A 6000-nucleotide genomic window follows, 5' to 3' on the forward strand; every position below is an offset into this window, starting at 1 on the left:
ATATATATGGATGAGAAAAAATATATATATAATCGGATGTGTCGTCGCAGCTGTTAAATTATGGAAAACACGGACTAGAACCCCTATAGTTTTGGTTTCTATTGGGCGTACCAGTTGGACATGTTCGAACAAAGGATTAAAAAGAAGTGTCCCTTGAAAGTGATGTGAATACACTATCCCAGAAGCAATTACGCCAGATACAAGAAAGTCTGTTAACTAATATAAATAATATAATAATATAAATGGAAATTTACTTTGTATCTTCTGTCGATAGCTTTGGTTTCACGGGAACACTGACAACTCCACCCAGAGGAGTAAATATATGTTAAAAGTATTATTAGAAAATAATTCAACACTCTAGCTATTAATTTCTCTTATAACACCGCATCGCTCTTACTTTACAACCATATATTTAAAAACCTTATATATATATATATATATATATATATATATATATATATTTATATAAAATGGGTTAATAAATTCCAACGAAAGAAAGATGTATATTTAAATAAGGGAGTAGTCACCAACAATGTGTATTTTTTTAACATTATTTTATTATTCCGTGTCTTGGTTTTTCATTGAGAATTATGTTTGGATCATTGTAATAATGTTTTTAAGTCACTGAAATCGTTTACGTGCGTTTCAGACGGCCAAATAATTTCTGACGAGGACGCATCACAGACCGTCTGAAACGCGCGTAAACGATTTCAATGACTTAAAAACATTATTACAATGATCCAAACATAATTCTCAATGAAAAAACATAATAAAAATAAAAAATTGTATTTTTCATGAAGGATATTATTGATTATAATTTTGTTACATCTAAAATTGTTCCATATATATATATATATATATATATATATATATATATATATATATATCTGTTATCCACATAAATTACTGTTTCTTTGTATCACAACTCATCAGTGCGGCGAACCTACAACCGTCACATTGACAGTCTACAGCTCTAACCATCGGACCACGAATCAGTTCTGTAGATATTTCTCCTCGAGTGTGTATTAAATCCCAGACAGTGTTCAAATCGTCATTTGTTTGCAAACAAATAAATAGTGGGCTTCGCTTAATTGCTTATTATTCTGCGCAACTGCTTGTAATACATATACTTGCCTCTACGATATAATTAATTACCCATTGTTGTTCTCATGTTCTTCAGACCATCATTACTTTATATATTTCAAATCATTTATTATTCATATGAAATTATTATTCATATGAAATCAGTTGCGTTTTGATGCTTGTTGGTGGCTGAAACGAAGGCTAATGCATTACAAATAAAAAAAATACACAAACGGTTAAGAAATTTCACGTGAATTCTTCCGAAAACTTTTACCAGCAGTGAACGTAGACAAAAAACAAATTCCTAGTTTTTTTCAAGGTTTTTCACTGTTATTTCGCTGGGGTTTTTGATCAAGAAGGAGGGAACGCTTGAAATACAGGATAGACCATTTAAAAGTAGATCGATCCATCTAATCTTTCTCTAATCAATATTTTTTCATATTAAACGCCCCTTTTAAAAGTAGGAAAACATTACCAACACTATCAGGAGAATCACCAGTAGAGACAAGAAGTATATGCAAGCGTTGCTAAACGTGAGCAGAAATGCATAGATGTAAACCGGGAGCCCTTCCGGCATCTTTTATAACTTTACAGGCAATTTCAACAATGCCACATGTAATTTAAACAATAAAAGAAGTTCTCATCTCTACTACATTTTCTAGGCTACTTTTAAGAGAGTCACTATGTATAAAAAGTAATATATTAAATATAAAAACAACATCGTGTTTATGCTTCATAAACCCTTCAAAACCTTGAAATTACTAGCTTAAAAACAGGTGAAATTATATATATATATATATATATATATATATTAGTGATGGGATGATTCCAATATTTTTCCCGATTCTGATACGATTACCGATTCCGTTCTAAATTCCCGATTCCGATACAATTTCCGATTCCGCTACAATTACCGATTCCGATTCTTTTAACTCTCTAAATATTTAACTATAGCGTTAGTGTTTTCCTCGATTTTCGTAAAACACATAAAAAAAAAACACATGTTAAATGTGCAGATATTTTCCTAAGCGTCAAAATACACTTGTGGATGATAATCTATCGATGTTAGCTTTACTGGTAATTCAAAATCAATTAAAAAATATTATTTTATAATTATTACCAGCAATGGAAGATTTTGGTTTAAACAGAATCAAATAAAAAAAAGACAATTAAAAGAATCATTTTGGCATCGGAAAATAGGTATCAATTTTTCAGATTCCGATACACCCAAATCTTCCGATTTTTCCGATTCCGATTAATCCTCACAACACGAATATATATATATATATATATATATATATATATATATATATATATATATATATATATATATATATATATATATATATTATATGGAAAAATGCGCGCATGAAAAGTAATATTCTTAAGATTTTATTAAACCTGGAAAAGTAAAGGACAAGAAATTCAACCTGGAAAAGTAAAGAACAAGATATTCTAGTAAAGTAAAAAGTAAGAATTTTTTAGACTTAAAATATTGCTGCTAAAAATAAAATTTGAATATTGATAAATACTTTATTTATTATTTGCATATGTTGTTGTTTATTGTTGAGTTAGAAAGGGTGTCAGTCGCTGGATTGAACTTATTTCCCCCCTATTATTTGCATATATTTATGTAGTGAAAATTGTTTGAATAAAATTAATTCATTAGTTAGTTAGTTAGTAGATGGAATTAATAATTTTATAATTTACATAAAAATTAATAATTTTATTATATCATAATTAGGATCATTTAATTCATTTTTTAGCTGCAATATTTTAAGTCTAAAAAATTCTTATTTTTTACTTTACTAGAATATCTTGTTCTTTACTTTTCCAGGTTGAATTTCTTGTCCTTTACTTTTCCAGGTTTAATAAAATCTTAAGAATATTACTTTTCATGCGCGCATTTTTCCATATAATCCATGATTTTTCCAGGCATTGCTATTGTATAAAAATTGTATATAAATTTATAATATTTATTAATGATTGTCAAAAAAAATTAGCTCTCAAACACACATTTATGCAATATTTATCATTCAATCACAGTAGTTCCGAGCCAGGGTCTCTACCGAGACTGCGGTTTATGAATTCGTGATCTGTATAGAGCGTAAACTAACAAAAAAGAAGATGGCACTCGGTGTCTTTTTAGATATTGTTGGAGCTTTTGACAACATACCCTTCAGTAGTATGTTCAAGTTGCTACGAGAACTCAATGTGCCACCAGTACTCATCCGATGGATTGAGTATATGGTGAGGCACAGAACAGTTCAAGTAGAACTACTGAGGGCAACTGTTAAAAGGGAAGTAGTTAAATGAAACCCCCAAAGTGGGATTTTATCACCTTTACTATGGAACTGTATGCTGAATCCTCTTTTAAAGTTCGGTTTTTTAAATATAAAAAAACGATACACGGGATTGAATCTAAAATCTTTCCACCAACCCCCGGTACTCTAACCGTTACGCTAACATGTCATATTGGCAAAATCGCAGTAAAACATATTTATATACAAAAAAAAAGTTATGCAAAATAAAAAAAAGCGTTAGTCACTTATGTACTTACTCTCCTGTTTGTGAACCCACATATTTTGTTGTAACTTTTTTTCTACCGAACCAATTTTTGAAAATCTTTTTTCAAAATGTAGCTAATGAGGTGTTCTATCCAACTATAGAACCTGTTTGAAATTTGGTTGCGAACGGAATTAGTGGTGGGGGTTTGAATGTGTCTCGATTCATTCAATTTCGGACTTAAGCATATATTCAACCACTACCGTGGTTGAATGATACATAATATATATATTATGTATATATATATACACACACTTATATATATGTGCATATATATGTGCATATATATATACATATACATATAATATGTATCTAAATGAATAATCACTTGAAATTCTTTTAAATTATGTCAACCAACTTATTGATTGATATAGGAGGAAATGAATTAATAATGAATGCTTTAAATAAATAAGAAAATTAAGAAATCGATACAGTTCGTTTTCCTATTAAGAAAGTAAAATCGTGTTTTCGTTAGATTCTACAATTACGACCGTTGAGACATTACGTCATATCATATATTTTTCACCTTTATGAGAAATATCATATTTGAAGAAGAATCTTAAATGTCCACCTCCTTCCGGCAGATAAAGCTTATATTTTACTGGAACCTAATTACGATAGCGGATTGATGTACAATGCAGCCTCACTTAAAGCACCATCTACTTTTCATCATATTTAAGCTCGTCCAAACATACAAACAGTGGAATGATATCTGATTCATTGACATCAAGCTGTAACGTTACTAAGTATTAATTATATTTTTGGAAATAAACAAAAATTAAGGAAACAATAAATGTTTCTCAAATATCTTCCTCTATATTCAGAATTGTATTAACATATCAAGGAAAATTCTATTTCAAACTTTAGCGTTTTGTTCGAACGAAAATACTATTTCGAACTTAAGTGCTCCATATTCACAAAATGCTATTTTTAACCGAAGCGCCCATTTCACCGAAAATGCTATTTAAAAATTAAGTATTCTATAATAACGAAAATACTATTTTCAATGAAAGCGTCTCATACCAACGGCAATTCTATTAAAAACTTAAGCTTAATATATAATATACTAGTTCAAACTTAAGCTTTCTATCCCCACAAATATGTTTTAAACGTAAGCTTCCACATCTGCGAAAATACTATTTGAAACCTAAGTTTCTATACCAAGGAAAATACTTAACTTAAGCTTCTAAACCATGAAAATACTATTTCAATATTAAGCGTTCCATACTAACACAAATTATATTTCAAACTTCAGCATTCTGTACCAATGGAAATTCTATTTAAAACCTAAGCATTCCATTCCAATAAAAATGCTATTTTAAAACTATGCGTTCGATAGCAAGGGAAATGCTATTTACAAAAATATGCTACTACACCCAAACCTTCTATACCCCAGGCAATATCATTAAAAGCTTAAGCCGTCCATACCAACTAAAAAACTATTTCAAAGTTGAGCGTTATAGACTAATAAAATGCTGCTTTAAACTTACCTCTGAAACTGAACTCATAAAATGAGATGTGTCAATTTTATCTGCGCGTTACTATTTCCAATTTAATCCCTCAGAGACAAAATGGCGGACCAAATATCTTATACAGATGCGAAAACGCCTCTAACAACAAAATATACGAAAGAGAAAAACAGTGAACGTCATTTAGCAAAGCTCTTTCGCAATCTGAATTCACCTCATTAAAATAAATGAAAATAAACTCAGATATTTTCCATTTTTCATTTTAAAACTAAAAAAAATATATTTTCATTGCAATTTCTACGTGTAACAAACAAACACCGACAGAGAACTGCATAAGTGTTACGTTGTGGGAGGTATAAGGTCTATATATATTCAAGGCGATGTATATAAAGCGCGTTGAGTATATGATGAGTTGTGTATATAGTGACGTTTCTTCGTGTCGTCTAATGTTCATAAATGCTTACACATATATAAAGTTAACCAGGACATAACATTTTACAACAAACATTTTATTAACAACAAAGGGACAGAACATCTTCTGAGGAAATTACCTCTTGCCAAATAGGGAGAAATTAACTTTGTACATCTGGGGTGTTGGTTGATGAATCTACCAAAAGTGGAAATGAACATTTCTTCCAAAGAAACGACTAGGAGTCTTCAATTATATTTTTAGACAGCTTTTTATTTCACTCTGTTTCTTTGTTGGAAGATTGCATGCTGGTCTTAGACTCTGCTTTACCCCCGTACAGGGCCATTACAGGCACTGTCTTAAACACTCCAACTCTTTTTTTTTTTCAGTCTAGCTCTTTTTCTAGCTCTGTCTTCTTTTTACTATTAACTCTGCATGTATATATGCAACTATTCCTTTGTGCTTACGTCACTC

Source organism: Euprymna scolopes, chromosome 24, assembly GCF_053919585.1.
Source record: "Euprymna scolopes isolate OS-2025 chromosome 24, ASM5391958v1, whole genome shotgun sequence".
NCBI lineage: Eukaryota > Metazoa > Mollusca > Cephalopoda > Sepiida > Sepiolidae > Euprymna > Euprymna scolopes.